Source organism: Molossus molossus, unplaced genomic scaffold, assembly GCF_014108415.1.
Source record: "Molossus molossus isolate mMolMol1 unplaced genomic scaffold, mMolMol1.p scaffold_m16_p_13, whole genome shotgun sequence".
Taxonomy (NCBI): domain Eukaryota; kingdom Metazoa; phylum Chordata; class Mammalia; order Chiroptera; family Molossidae; genus Molossus; species Molossus molossus.
The window spans coordinates 83,483,775-83,499,983 of NW_023425348.1; the positions used below are offsets into that span (position 1 = coordinate 83,483,775).

At 48.8% G+C, this 16,209-nt stretch overlaps 1 protein-coding gene across 1 annotated transcript in view; it reads left to right on the top strand.

Moving 5' to 3' along the window:
- Positions 1-205: 205 nt before the first annotated feature.
- The window catches only part of PTPRJ (protein tyrosine phosphatase receptor type J), a 148,856-nt gene continuing 132,852 nt past the window's right edge, over positions 206-16,209 (top strand). The window contains exon 1 of the mRNA XM_036259172.1: positions 206-267. The gene's annotated coding sequence lies outside the window, so the exon portion shown is untranslated. The remainder of the gene's footprint in view (positions 268-16,209) is intronic.

Here is a 16,209-nt window from a genome sequence, read left to right on the forward strand (position 1 = left end):
GCTGCCATGTCCCCGGGGAAGCCCGGGGCGGGCGGAGCGGGGACTAGGCGGACCGGCTGGAGGAGGCGGAGGCGGAGGCGGTGGCTGGAGGCGGCGAGCTGGGCGCCCCGGCTCGGGCGCACGGTGGGGCCCGACTCGCGCGGCCCGGGCACGTTCCAGGGCGCGCGGGGCATGAAGCCGGCGGCGCGGGAGGCGCGGCCACCTCGGCGCTCGCCCGGGCTGTGCTGGGCGCTGCCGCCGCTGCTGCTGCTGTGTCGCCTGGGCCAGGTGAGCGGCCGGGGGCCCGGGCACGGGAGGGAGGGAGGGAGGGCGGGGCGGGACTGGCATCCCTGGCACCTGCCCGCGGTGCCCGCCTGCAGGGTTGGGGGTGCGAGGGCCCGAGTCCTGGAGTCCTCCTCCTGGAGGGCTCGCGGGAACCCGCCGGCCTTGCCGGCACCGAGCCCGTTACCCGTCTGCCGGGCACCAGCACCAGAGGGCGGGCGGCGTGCTCCGGAGTCCGGGGTGCCCGGAGCCTCTCCGTGGACGCCCTCGCGGACTCCAGGCCGTCTCTGGCCCGCCCTTCCCGGAGCTGGTCCCGTCTGCTGGCCCGGCTCGGCCGCCCGAGGCGGCCGGAGGGGGCGTGTGTGCTGAGGGCGCCCTGCGCCGAGCGGGGCCGACCCGGCCTGTAGGGCCCGAGGGGCCGGGCCGAAGGGCAGCGGCGGCGGCCGGGGGCCGGGCCCGGTCGCCGGGCAGGGGGAGAGGAGCCGGCCCTCCGGGCCGAGGGCACCACTTCTGGGGAAAGTTCCCATCCTGGGGCAAGGGGCCGCACGCCGGGGTCCCTCCCGGGGACGGACCTCTTCCCGGGGAAGCCGCTCGCGACCCTGGGGGTTTACTTCGTGCTCAGCGGACACCAGCTCTCCCCCCACCGCCCAGTGTTCTCGCTTCGCTTTTTAGATAATGCTGCGCCTGGCGTTTTGGTGGCCGAGCTGTCGGAAAGCTCCGTTTCCCCTTGGTGGTATTCCCGCCGGGGGAGGCAGGGCAGCTGGAGACCGTCCCCACTTCGCGGAGGGAACTAGAGGGGAGAAGTGAAAGAGCAGACCGCGCAGCCCTGGCCGCGGATTCCTCGCCGCCTTCTAGGAGCCCGCTCGGGTCTTGAACCCGCAGCGGAAAAGGGCCCTAGTGATACCCTGCTGTGCATTTTGTTCATGAACATCTTGCTCGTTTTATACAGACAGGGGCTCTAAGGGGATGATGTTTGAACCCTGGGAAGTGTGTTATTGACTGGGGGTGGAACCTGGGTTCAGGGAAACTTTTCATGCACAAACACAGCATTGTTTGAGAGCAGAAACACCAGCCTTGCGGAGCAGTGCGGCCCAGCGCGGCCCAGCAGGCAGGCGGAGAAGGAGCTCTGGGTGCTGTGCCCCCCACAGCTGTCCTCAGCAGGCGCTGAACAGGCTCTCCTGAGGGCCTGGGAGGCAGTGCGACCTGCAGAGAATACTGGATCAGGTGTCGGAAGAAACTCCAAGGCCACCAGGGCTGGACTCGCTCTCCAGTCCTCTGCATCCGCAGCTAACAGCATTGGTAGGATGGGTGAACCACCACCTGCCCCACAGAGTGTCTGAAAGAGCTTTGTAGTCATTAAAGGGTGTCCTGATGGGATTATCGTGAAGGTCCAGTGTGTGTGTGGCTGTCTTGTCCCTGTTCCTGCAAGGAAGCTCCTGGAGAGCAGTCTATGCGATTAAAAAAGAAAGGCTTCACAATCGAAGATCTCTTGCATCAAAGTTTACACTAAAGAAATACTTGATCTTCACTTATTTTTTATTTCAGTACATGTATATTTTATTTTATTACATTATTATTATTATTATTATTATTTTTGCTTTGGTGATTGTTAGCTATGCCTTAAATCAGCAATCCGTTCCTTGGATACATTTATTTCTTGCCCAATCTCTCCTGTATTTCAGTAGCATGTTGCCTGCCGCTCCACACTGTCCCCTATTCAGATATTTCCTTCTGCTCTAATTTGTTCTGGAGGAACTCAAGAGGAGTCTATTTCTCATTTTTAGATGTGTTATAAAATAGGAAATCAAAAGGGCTCTTTGAAAAAGCATCTTCATAATCTACATTTGGCAGTTCATTTTGATATTGGATAGTTCAGGGAATCAGTGCAGTTTTGAGCTGGATTAGACTTTCAGGGTAGCTCAGACCCTTCTTTTATTTTATTTTATTTTATTTTTTAATCCTCACCCAAAGATATGTTTTTATTGATTTCAGAGAGAGAGAGAAAGAGAAACATCTCTTGGTTGCCTCCTGTACGTTCCCTGACTGGGGATTGAACCTGCAACCTAGGTATGTGCTCTGATGGGATTTGAACCCACAACCTTTTTGGTGTATGGGATGATGCTCCAATCAACTGAGCCACCTGGCCAGGGTAGCCCCTTATTTATTTTAGATGAAGATATTGAGGCCTAGAGAAGACTGATCAAGCTGAGGTCACCTGGGAAGACTGTAGAGATGCTGAGATTGGAACTTGTGTTGCCTGCCTGTGCCTCCTATTTTCATAATGCTGTGTGTGTGTGTGCGCACGCGTGCGTGTGTGTGCACATGTGCACGTGCCTGCCATATTTTCACTTTGTTCTTACATTTTTTTTTTCCCTTTATCCTCACCCAAGGACATTTTTCCGTTGATTTTTTTTATTAAAGATAGAACGGGAACATTTTTTTTTTTTTGCATTTATCTTTAGATAGAGCGGGAAGGAGAGAGAAACACACATGTGAGAGAGACACATGGATTGGTTGGCCCCCACCAGGGCTGGGGACCAAACCCACAACCAACGTACATGTCCTTGACTGGGAATCAAACCTGTGATTCTTTGGTCCGAGGGCCGACACTAATCGCTGAGCCAAATTGGCCAGGGCACTTTGCTCTTACTTTTAACTATAGGCACCATCCTTCCTCATTGTGTGTATTCCTGAAACTGTGGGTGTAAACTGGATTTTTCAACATCAAATTATATTTGAAATTGGAAGTCATATTTGAGATTTCTGAAGCTTGTGCATTTAGGAAATGTGGGTGAAGGTATCTGACTACCTCCCTAACACTAGATTGGTTTTGTGTGGCTTGGATAGTGTGTACATGTGTGTGTTTTAAAATGGAAGCAACTGTAGCAGGTTAAGGAAACAGACAGGTCATGGAAATGACACAGCTCTGTTGGGACATGAATGAGGAAGACTGGTGTGGAGGCTGAGATGCTGGAGGACCAGTGCTTAGTAGGTCTGGACAAGCAATTTTTGACCCTGACATCTCATTCCCCTTCTCCAAGACAGGAAGCATGGTCTGAGATGATTCTAGCAGGAGGACTTTGCTGGTCGCAGTGTCTGACTCCACCCATTCTCACAGCATTTTTGCACACTAATTTTGGTTTGTGTGTGTGTTTTCGGCAGTGTGACAAAGCAATTCCCACCCCTTGCCTCCTTCTCTTAAGAAATGTAGTCCTGACAGATTCTATATGAAATCAGATTGATAATGGACCACTTTAAAAAGAAAAAAAACAACAACTGGTGACTGACAGCTGTTTTATTGGTCTTATAGTGCTGTGGGTTGGCTTTTTTTTTGGCTTTCTTGTTTACTGGGGAATAATAACTGTTTGTGTTTATTATCTATTTTAGTTAATCCTTGTGCTTGCTTGCCTACCTGCTTCTTCCAGAGCACAGAAAATATTTTGACTCCTCTTTATATCGCTTGTTAAATTCTCGTATGGGTGACTTTAAATATTTTTGTTTTGCTTCAGAACAACAACAGAAAAACCAAATGGTTATGTTTTGTTTGCAGACAGTTTAAGAAAACAGAGCAAATTGGTTTATGGTTAGACTGTGACTTTGAGCTGACTTCCAGTTCAGCCCCACCATAAAGACAACCACGGAATACCCGAGCTTTCCTAAGCAGGGAGAATGAATCCTGGCTCCCGGGCGGGCAATTTTGGTCAGCAAAGAGGTTATTTAGCTCCTAAAAGTAATTTTTGCTTGGGGTTGAGGCCTAGGCAGAGCTGCTGAGTGACTGTAGGCCTGGGCTTAGCCAGCAAGCACGTCATCAGCAATTACTTCTTAGTTCATTCACTACTTGGCCAAGGGAATTATTTTGAGTGCAGTGTAAGAGGCAATTTTCTGTGCATTTCCCTCCTAACATGATACTGTTGGTGATATTGTAATTAATAGGTAACAGTACACGTGGCAGGCACTGTGCTAAGGGTTTGAATGCATTACCTCATTTGATCATTTCAGAAATAGTAGGAGGTGGGTGCTGTCAGGTTCTCATTTTATCTGAGAGAACAGGTTCAGAAGTCACCAAAGATTCATAAGTGGTAGGTGGCAGAGCCAAGCCCGATGTCTCCATGGCCTTCCTGTCCTGTGCTGTGAGAAGTCCCATGAGTTAGAGACGGTCTTCAGTGTGCAGCTGAGAGATGAACCCTGGTGGGGCGGGCAGTCATTTTGGTTTCTCTGCATCCTAGACCCTATAGCTTCTGCTCCATTTGTAACATGGACAACCCAGGGACCCTCTTTCTTGCTCATGGTTCTTTGGGAGCCTTGGTGGAGACAGAATGGGGTCTGGAGTGGGAAGACCTGGGTTCAAGTCCATGCCATGCCACTTAATAGCCACATAAACTTGGGCAAGTCACTTAACCTTGGTGACTCCTCATTTCCTTATATGGGAAATGGGGCTAGCACTTCCTCTCCACTGGGGGGGCGGGGAGACCATCAAAGGAGATAGAAGAGGAACTGCTATGTAAAACATAAGGCGCAGTTCAATTGCTAGTTGTGGCTGCTGCTGTTATTTGGGGAGAAGCGGGGCTTCAGGTCATTCAGTTGTCTAAGAAATACGTACCAAGCATTTTCCAGAGCGTGTCTTCCTCAGAGGTGAGCAAGTTGAACTTAGCTCAGTCCCAAACATTGTTTTAAATGTTAGGAATTATTTATTTTGGAGGGTAGTAATAAAAAAAAAATTGTAAGTTGCATCACAAGCCCATGATTTTATAGGCAGAACGAGGCTATCTGTAGTGTCCGAGTAAACAAGTTTATTTAAATTGAACAGCAAAATACTGTTGAATAATGGTGGAAGGATGACGTGGTTCTGGCAAACCCGTACAGGTGATCCATTGCTGAGGTCAGGAGATACAGGCATGGTGGAGGAAAAGCAGCCCGCCGGCAGGACCCCAGTTGTGAGACAGGCTGTGCATGAGATGTCCTTGTTGTCGCTGCAGAGAAAGGGCTGGCACAGGACTTGCCAGAGCAGGAGCAGTGATGACAATGAGAGGGCCTGGACGTCTGTAACAGTTCTCTCTCTTTCTCTCTTTTTAATCCTCACTCGAGGATATTTTCCCATTGATTATTTTAGATAGAGTGGGAGGGAGGGAAAGAGAGAGAGAGAAAGAGAGAAATATCTATATGAGAGAGACACATCGACTGGTTGCCTCTGGCATGACCCCGGCTGGGCTGAGGATCGAACCTGCAACCAAGGTACATGCCCTTGACTGGGAATCGAACCCAAGACTCTGGTTCGAGGGCCAATGCTCTCACCGCTGAACCAAACTGGCCTGGGCCACAGCAGTTCTTGTCCCCACCTTGTGTGGCTGGCTTTCCACTGGTGTTCCTGCTGATCCCTCGGAGCACCCGAGCTGTAGGGAATTTGTTATTAGTTCCTTATTAGTGATGCTGCAGCCTTCCCATTGTCTCAGAATTTTCATGGCATATAAATGCCTGGGTGAGGGGTGGCGACCAGACAGCAGATGGGGGGCCTTTTGAAAGCAAAGTAGTGTCAGCTCCCACAGAAGGTCTAATTTTAAACATGCAAATAATTTTCAGTTCCACTTTTCCTTCTTCCTGTTAGAGGGAAGCTGTACCCAGTTGCCATTTCTGAGGCCTGAGCAGACAATGCCGATTTTTATGCCACAAACTATCTCCTTCTGCTGGGCAGGAACGGGGTGGTGTTTTTCTGGGTGTCCGTGCTGGGTCCCAACCCACTGTAATTTCATGGTTTTTGAATGAGTGAGTGAGTGAAAATGGAAACTTAGCACCGGTTTCGAGTCTATAACCCAGTGATTCCTACTCTTTCTGGGGCAGGGAAGGTATGAGACCCTTAGAGAGTATGTACAAGGGAAGAATCCTCTTCCCCAAAGAAATGAACATTTATAATTTTGTATCTGATTTCAGGGGTTTCATAGAAGTTTTTAAAAAATTTATTGATTTGGGTGGTGGAGAGAGAGAGAGAGAGAGAGAGAGAGAGAGAGAGAGAGAGAGAGAGAAACGTGAATTTGTTGTTCCACTTATTTATTCACTGATTGCTTCTTGTATGTGCCCTGACTGGGGATCAGACCTGCAGCTTGGTATTTTGGGACAATACTCTAAGCAAATGAACTATCCAGCTACAGCCATAGGAGCTTTAAAATAGCCCATGAAGCCCAGGTTTAAAACCCTGCAATCTAAAACTGTATAATTTAGAAAAGTATCCATCCTCTTGAAAGATTATCCCCATGGGGATTCTTGCTTTCCTTCTAGGGGGGTGATGGTGGTTGGGTGGTGGTGGTGGAGAGAGGAAATGTTTCTGTGTAATATAGACAAGTATCTATGTTTATCTTTCTAAAAACATTATGTATACATTGTACTCTACTTAGGCTTTTAATTTGCTTACTTATCTTGGAGATGATTTCCTATTTGTACCAATAGCTTTAACTCATTTTAAAAAATGACTCCCTAATATTGTGATGTGTGAATGAACCATGATTTATTTGACCATTTCTCTACAATGGATACTTTAGTTATCTTTGGCGTGTATTTCATGTAACCTTCACTAGGTACTCATAGGGTAACTTTTTAATTTTAGGATTGCTGGACTAGAGTGTATATGCATTTAAAAATTTGATACTGTTGTGAAGTTGTCCCCCAGAAATATTGTCTCAATTTGTACCTGCCCCCATAGGTTTGGATGTGTTTCTCCATACCATCAGGTGCATTGAGGATTGTTAAATTTTGAGAGGTGAAAGATTGTATCCTGTGACTTTTATTTATATTTATAATTTTGAGTTGTGCACTTCACCCCTTCGTTTTGGGCCCTTTGCGTTTCTTCCTTAAAAAAAAATTATTTTTAAATTTTTATTTATTTATTTTTTGGTTAACTCCTCTCCTATTCACTAAAAACAAACAAACAAAAATATTGCCGTTTGTTATTGATTTGCACAAGCTCTTTGGAATTAAGGAAGCTGGTGTTTGGCTCTCTATGTATGTTGCATATATATCTTTCCAGCTATTTTAGGTACAGTCCTGTTCCTTAGGAACACAGAGCCCTGGATGGTGAAGCGGGTATAGAACTTGTAGCCAAGCAGCCTGGTTGGAAACCTGGCCCTTCCACTCAACTAGTTAGTTGTGTGATCTTGGTCTGGTGCCTTAACCTTTCTGTTCCTTGCTGTTCTCATCTGTAAAATGCTAATAATAATAGTATTTCCTGTTCTGACTGGTGTGGCTCAGTTGGTTGGAGTGTCATCCCAAACACTGAAAGGTGCTGGATTCAATTCCCGGTCAGGGCACATACTTAGGTTGTGGGTTCGATCCCTGGTTTGGAGGCAACCTATCGATGTTTCTCTCTCACATCGATGTTTCCCTTCTCTTCCTCCTCCTCCTTTTCTTCACCTCCCGCCCCCCCCAAATCAATAAGCATGTCCTTGGGTGAGGATTAAAAAAAAAAAGTATTTCCTCTCATACAGGGCAGTTAGATAAGTGAAGTGATATCACATTATGTTAAAGTTCCTGGTAAATGGCCCTGGCCGGTTTGGCTCAGCGGTTAGAGTGTCAGCCTGCGGTCCAGAGAGACCCAGGTTTGGTTCCCGCCAAGGGCATGTACCTTGGTTGCAGTTTGTCCCCAGCCCTGGTTGGGGTGTGCCGGTGGCAACCACTCGATGTGTCCCTTTCACATCGATGTTTCTCTCTCTCTCTCTCTTCCTCTCTCCTCCTCCCACTCTATCTGAACAAAAAATGAAAAAATATCCTCAGGTGAGGATAAAAAAATAAAAATAAAGTTCCTTGTAAATGGATATAGAAATATAAGAACAACTTACAAAATATTCCATTTACTCAAGAGTACATTTTAAAGCTAGGTTAAAAGGCCATACTTATGAGGTGTCAAAATTGTGCTACAAAATCTTATAAATTGAATTTAATAGATTAAATCCACAATGGATTATGTGCATACATATGTGTATATGTATGTATTAAAATATGTACTGGGGAGTAGTATAGGCTTCCTGATAGCACAATTTAAGTTATATCTCTCTTTTGACAAGTGAATATAAATGAATTCATAAATGACCATGAGATATGACTGGAGCGGCCAGTGTGGTTCTAGCCCCAAAGGAACAAAGGGATACTGACCATGCCCTTTAAAAACAAAAACAGGGTCCTTCTTGCATTGGCTTAAGCAATTTTCTTTGTCTTGTGGCCTGGCCAGCTTGGCTGTGGCCACCTCCTGCCTCTGGGTACATTTTGTGTAGGGCTGAGAGGAGTATTTATGCCAACAACGGAAAGTCTAGAGGCATAACCCTTGGCTCTGACCACAGGCGATGGAAGGGAGGTGGGAGGCCGAGGGAGTCTGTGCAGATGGTGCCACCTGTTTCTATGGCAGCAAGGTGACCCTGTATTTCTCACTGCTGGCCGAGGGCCACCTCATTCTCCTTGTGTCATGGGGGTTCTTCCTTCCTCACTGAGACTGGACCACCCTGGGGGGCCTGGCGATGGAGACCTGTAAGCACAGAGGGACAGTGCAGTCCGGTGCTGCGTGCACAAGCTTTGAAGCTTTGGAGGCAGGCAGACCTGGTTCCTCCACTTGCTAGCGTGGGGCCTTGGGCCAGCTCTTCTAATGCTTAGAGCCCCGTTTGTTCTCATCTGGAAAGTGGGGACCAGCTTACCTACCTCATGGGGTTCTGGAGGATTAAGTCAGTCTGCATAACAAGGTCTTATCATGAACTAGATCTTCCAGAGATGTTGGCTGTTGTTTCATTATCTTATTTTGCTGGGAGACTGGCATAATTTATTACTTCAAATAATTAAAAAAATTTTTTTTTACCTTATAGTTTACGGGCACTTCGACATATATGAGCTCATTCCATCCTCACAGCATCCCCGTGAGGTTGTCATTATATCCCTCCTGCGGGTGTGGCCCAGGCTGGCTCCAAGTGACTTGTCCAATTCAGGTGTCACTTGTCTTTTGCACAATAATAATGCACTTTCATAGCGTAGCCCAGTTTTGAACATTACTCTCATGTTAAATTAGCTAACAAGTGGCAAATTGGGCAGTCAAGTCCCCCAGTTTGGTTCACACATAAGCATCAGTTTGAACCACATGAAATTACTGTTTTCGGTACTTCGACTCTCATGCATAGTTCCACTTAACAGGTTTCGGAAAATGTGCTTTTAAAGTGAAGTTTGGCAAATCAAATTGTAGACTTGCATGCTATAGAACAGTGTATTTAAAACCATGGGTCATAAACATCGATTCAGTGAGGAATGATCAGCCGCAGGAAGTGATGGGATAGAAAACGGCAGAGTTTACTATAAGTAGTAAGTGTTGGGTCATGAAACTTGTTTCAGTTACATGTACACGTGTGTGTGTGTGTGTGTGTACTGAATTCCACATAAGATGCATTTCTTATTGTGGGTTCGGTCATCGCCAGAACCCCTTGAAAACCACTATTTATAGGGAACAGAGTGGTGGAAGGTGCAGAGTGGGGGACAGAGATGGCTTCTGTTTCCAGAGACAGTGGAAACCAGACTCAAGTCCCAACTATGCATCGTCACTGCCCCCAGATATAGCTGAGAACCATCTGTCATGCAGCCGCTGGTGGAGGAAGGACCAACTTCTGGAGACGTCCCTGAGGAAGGGTGTGCTGTTGTCTGGAGTGACCACCAAATCTACTGTGTGAAGAGAACCTGTAGCGGATGGAGGGGTGGGAGCTCTTATCTAAGGATATCTGAGGATGCTGTCCTATACTCACCGAATCGTGACCACCTCTGCAAGAGAATGATGCTAATTAAGCGAGAACAGGAGACTCAGGAGAGATCCCATTGCCCAAACCAGCATTTTCTGGAGGAGAGTAGTCCTGCTGGCCTTGTCTCCCTGCCGGTGAGGCCAGCCCAGGCCTCCAAGTCCTTACTTCAGGCAGGAATTACTCAACAAGCACTAACCACGTCTTTCAGATCCAGCACTGTCCGGCCTCGCTCGTCTCTTGTAAGTTGCTGTCCCCACCCTGCGTCATGGAGCTTGGCCTGCTCATCAAATGCCCAGCGTGTGACTTCATGCCTGTTCCTTAAGCTCATCTCATTCTGCAAAACACTCACCTGAGCCCACCTTTCCCCTTCTCTGATCTGGCGTTCTCATGACGGTTTAGACCTGATGTGAAATTATTTTCATAGCTCAGACCTGGGCTTCTCTGAAATCCATTATAATCTCCAAGGTGGCTTCATTGTATCTGGCTACTGGGAGTGCATCCCTGTGAGATGGACATCAGACAGCATGAAGTCCCCTTCGTTGACCATCCATTCTGGGCTTGCTCGTGGGGCTGAGACAGTTTAATGCGGAGTGTAGAGCTCGGGCTCTGGAGCAGGGGCCTGGGTGGGAATTGCCTGTATAACCTGGACCACATTATTTAACCTCTCTGCGCCTCATCTATAAGCTATGGTGAGCATGTGACTCAGGTCTAGGGTTATTGTAGGAAGTACATAAAATCAGTATGGATCACCAAGAGTTATTCAGCACATCCTAAACAGCAGTAAACATTAAAAAAGAAAAAAATCTGCCTCTCTCCGACCACAGGGCTTGATTTCTCCCGGAAGCTGTACATGGAACATGCAGCCTCTGCTGTCCTCTGGCGCCTGGCTCTTCGGCTCCTCAGCTGTCTGACAGTGTGGTTGGGGCCAGTGGGACAGTCTCTCTTCCTTTAGATGAGGGTTTCTCAGCCTCAGCACTATTGACATTTGGGGCCCGATGATTTGTTGTGTTGGGGGCTGCCCTGTGCACTGTAGGGTGTTAAGCGGCCTCCCTGGCCTTTGCTTGCTAGATGTCAGAAGCACCCTTCGCCCCTCACTGGTGACGACCGAAAATGTCCCAGACATTGCCAAATGTCCCCCGAGGGAAAGCACCCTGGTTGAGAGCTGTTGCTCTGCCTGCTTTGGAAGGAACAGTAGATGCCTGTGCCCGTCAGTCTCCTGGTGGGACTGGCTGACCCTCCATCTCCGTATGATTGTCTTGGGAACTGACTTCCTCATGGGGAGACTGTAGGTCTATACTCACGGGAGCATTGACAGATGTGACAAATGTCTAGGTGGCTGTGTCTCGAAAGAGGATTCACATCAGACTCCCTGCTTGTTCAATGAGCACTTGGTAGGCGGTGGCCCGGTGAGCACTGAGCTGGGAGTCTCCGGCCCAGGGGGCCTCCTGTGCCGCGTCTCTCCTGCGTTCCATCTGCGCTTCCTGCTCCGCGAAGTGGGAATCGCTGCCCGTCCCCCGCCGCCTGCCTGCCGGTGGGAAAGGAAGCCGGTGTTAATGTGATATGTGTGGTGCTAAGCTCGGCTGCTGGGACTGTGAAGTTGAAGGAAAGGCTCGGTGTTCATTAGGAGCCTTGAGGCCAAATGTGCCAAGTTCCACACGAGGGACAGACCCAGTGAAGGGAGATCCCATTACAAAGGGATTCACTGCCAAGTTCCCCCTCCCACCGGCTCCCTGGAGCGTTTTCAGCTTTGAGTTTAGAGGCCCCATGGCTGAAACCTGGAGATAATGAATGCCTCCAGAGCTGGGGACAGGGAGACCAGCAGGAACGAGGAGACCCAAGAAACCCCCTGGAAGGGTGATGCTGCCAGCCAGGGGCAGGCACCCCGGCTTCTGAGAGCTCCTGTTCACGTGGCTTTTCAGGAATACATCCCTTAGTGAAGCCAGAGAAGGGCTCCCAGTTCCGTGCGGGCCGGACCTGGTCAGGGCAGGCTGTTGTCTGTTCTTTTGCCCAAATCCCAGCCAGTTATTCCGAGACTCCTGCTGTCCTGCTGCACGCTGTGCGCTGGGCTGTCATTTCCTCCTCACAGTTACCAGTTCATTCTTACAGTGGCCGCGTCCATTTCAGGGCTGAGGCACAGAGAGGTGAAGGGACTTGCCCAGAGCCAGGGAGGCGACTCTTCCGTGATCTCGCTTCTGCTGGGTTGGGACCCACAGCGACTTTGTAGCTTTCAAACCGGAATTTTCTTGTGTGCCCAATGGGCTCAGTGAACACGTCAGATTCATTGAGAAATGTATGGGAAGCCCGGCCTGGTGCCTGTCATAGGGAAAGTGCTTCCTAATGCCAGCTGTTCGTAGTATTGCTTCAACTGTGAGTGATGGCACAGGGTGCTTGCTCTGACGAGCTTTTCCAGGCAGGACTGTAGGAGCTAATCATACGGTGGACCCCAGGCCCTGCTCAGTAATGCTTGGGGATGCAGCTGCCTGGGGTGGGGAGAGATGTCACCTGGGGGTTGGGCAGAGACTGAGATTCAGGACATAAAGCAAAACCACCCTCAGGGATGGAATGTGTGATCTCACTGTCTGATCGGGCCTGAAATCAGCAGAGTTCATTGCCAGGCACCTTGGTAGTTAATCATTGCTAGTAGGAAGGTAAAAGGGACCATTGCCTCAAAGAATGTCGGAGAGAGGACGGAGGGATGTTAGGCTAGGGAAGACCGGTGGGTTCCAGGCTGTGTCCGTCTTCGAGTGATTGGTAGTGGCTGCTCGGCCCTGCGTAGAAGGGGTCCTCAGACCACTTGGGATGACCTAGCCAGCAGAGTGCTGGGATCAGTTGGTGATGTCTGCCACGGCACAAGAAAGGCAAGGGATGGCACACATGCTGCTTATTTGCCCTTTTGGGTTACAGCTGGTAGCACGGAGACCTATGACCTTGCTCACTGGAGGGTCACCCAGCCATCTCTTTTGGAAGGGATCTTTTAAGAGTGGCCAGTTCTTTAGTTTCGTCCCCGAGAAAGTGGTTTTCGCTTGACTGTTTTCAGCGAGGAGGAACTCGCTATCCGAAAGGCAGTGTGTTCTGTCTTCGGTGCCTCCTCCGGTGAGACTGACCCCAGGGAGCGGGAGAAAGCCCTTGCAGCCCATTAGGTGGGCCCTTCTCAAGCTGGCTGCCCCCGGGAGCGTTTAGAAAACACTGATTGGAGGACCCCACTCTTGACCAGTGGCACCCACCCGCCCCAGCGTTGTGGTTTCGTTGCAATTTTTCCAAACTCCTCATGTGAGGTTAATGTGTAGCCAGAGTTGAGAACCACTGAGACAGAATCTTGTTTTGGAAATAGGCCCGGGAAGGGCACAGCTGTCCCGGGTTGTGTGGAGTCGGTGGCACAAGGAGAAGGGAAGCCGGGGGGGGGGGGGGGCTTTATGAAGTGGCTGCCCTATGCCAGGCGCTTTTAGTTTCATGCTGAGACTTCTTGCCCCACAGAGTTGTGCTATTCCACTGCTCAAAGCTCTCTGGGCCTTCACTGCATGTGGATAAACCCAGATGGCGGCCCGCAAGGCCCTGAACCTCAGATCGGATCACAGGCCCCTCCCCGCCGACTTAATCCAGTCTGCCCACACCTTTTACTGACTCCCGTCACCCTGGCTGTGAGGGTGGGTGCTGGCACCCCCTGCTCTCCCTGGGGAGCTCTGCCATGTTCTCCCCCACATCCTCCTGGCTCCTTCTCAGGCCTCAAATTGTCCTTGCCCGGATCCCTATCCCTTATCCTGCTTCATTTCCTCCAGCCTTATCACCACCTGAAACTGTCTTATTAACTGACTGTTTCTGTTTCCCGCCCCCTGGAGGAGTAACCGCAGGAGGTGGGGACCCTGCCTGTGTGCTTTTCTGCTCCGTCCCTCATGCCTCGGACAGAGCTGCCTCAAAAAAGATGTTTGTTGAATGGACGAGTTGAAAGAAGAACCACGACATGGAGCTGTTATTATCCCCAAGTTATAATCACCGAGTCCTGGGTTACTGCCTCTCGGTCCCACGTTGTTTCCAATATCTTATGATGTTTTACCTTTTGCCACCGCAGCCCTAAAAGTGTGTGTGTATGGATGTATTTTTTGGGGGGAGGGGATCACAGGAATCCTTGGGGGTGGGGTTTAGCTTGCTCCAGTGAAAAGAGCACAGATTTAGAAGTTCTTTGGACTTGAGTTTGAATCCCAGCACTGCTCTTGTTAGCTGGGCGATCTTGGGAAATTACAGAACCCCCCGAGGCCCAGGTTTCCTTCTCTGCTAACTGGAAACACAGTGCTAGTGACTAGCTGTCACTGAATGCTTTCTACGTGCCAGACACTGTGCTGAGTGCTTTATGTGTTTTCACTGAGTCCTCATGATCACCTAATGGGGTGGTTCCCCGTGTCTTCATTTCACAGGAGAGGGAAACGAGATACAGAGAGGTTAATCAACCAGCCTGAGGTCACACAGCTAATCAATGGAGGAAACGGGGTTCAAGTTTTGGCAGCTCGGTTTTAGAGTCAGGGTGTTGGGAATTTATGAAGTCATGTCCAGTGGCCCCCAGAACAGGTGGTGGTGTGGAGACACTCAGTACGTTAGTTCCTCCTCCCCCTTTGACTTTTACTCTCATAGTGACATTTAAGATTTCTTACTGTTTTGTTCTCAAGTTGGTGACAAAAGTACCAGTTTCCTGCTGGCATGGCTCACTTCCAGACACAACTTCTGTTGTTAATAAGACCTCAGGGAGAGCAACTTGCAGGCCTGGAGGGTTGAGCCCTGGTGCTTGGGGAGTGTGGGCAAAAGGGTGCGTTTTCCCATTTTAAAAAGCTTCTGCATCAGGTGTTTATTGAGCGTCTACTTTGTGCCAGGCATTGTGACCATGACCGATAAAAAATTAAGACAATAATTGTCAGTCTAGCCTCCCGACTTATCAGCCCTTCAGTTTCCAGCCCATGTACCTGGGCACTTTTCTTGGTTGTGATCGTTTTAACTGGAGATGGGGCTTTGTGGCTGTGATGCGCCTGTGTTGAGTGTCACCTTGCTGAGGCATTTCTGGGAGGATTTGCCCTGTTTTGATAAGCAGAAGCGTGAACGGCCAAAGCCACATTTCAAGTGGCTGCTTTGTTTTTTTGGAGGGGGGGGGAGGGCAGGAGTCAGTGTTGATGTGAGATCCAGTGGGCTTCAACATGAGGTTTTCTTAAAAAATTAATTTGTTTTCCTAATTATATCAGAGTGGTATAACAACCTTGAAAGAAATTTAAAAGCTAGAGAAAGGAAAACAAAAAGTGATCCCCGCCTCAGAACTGTTATAATTTTAAAGTAGTTACAGCTATGATTTTTTCCAGGTGGCTTCTTATTTAAAATAATTTTGATCACAGAGCAGACATAGTGAGTTTTATTTTACTTTTTTTATCCTCACCCAAGGACATTTTTACATTTCAGATAGAGCGGGAGGGAGAGAGGGAGAAAGAGAGAGAGAAACATCAGTGTGAGAGATACGTCGAGTGGTTGCCTCCCACGAGACCCCAACCAGGGCTGGGGACAAACTGCAACCAAGGTACGTGCCCTTAGCAGGTCTCTCTGGCCGACACTCTAACCACTGAGCCAAACTGGCCAGGGTGACATATGAGTTTTAGATCCTTTCATGACACAAGGCTAAATGAAGAACACTTTTTCCGTGGTGATATATGGATGATCTATATAACCATATTCTTAATAGCTGTAGGATGCTGCATGGAGCGGATGCATATAATTCGCTTAACCTTTTTCCTATTTAGAGATTTAAGTGGCACCAATTTTTTGCTGTTTTAAGTAGAGCAGGAATGAATGTTTTCACATAGTTTTTTTATTTCTGTGAAGCAGAAATGATTTCTTCTGGATTAATTTCCAGGCATCTTTATAATCTCGGACACCACTGGCCAGGTGACTTTCCGAAAGGGAAGCATTGTTTACATGGCCGTTAAAATGTGTGCGGTCGGCTGTTTCATTACGCCCACACCGGCACTGGGTGTCATCATTTAAACAAAAGCCAGATTTTAAATTTAATATTTATACTTGCAGACATGCCAGCATGGTGGTGCAGTGGCTACCTCACACCGCCTTCTCACCGTGAGAGTTTCATGTAGAGCCTGTTTTGTGTGATCTGTTAACACATTCATTAATTTGTATTTTTACGCTCAGGACACTGTCAAATCCCTCTGTGTTTTGT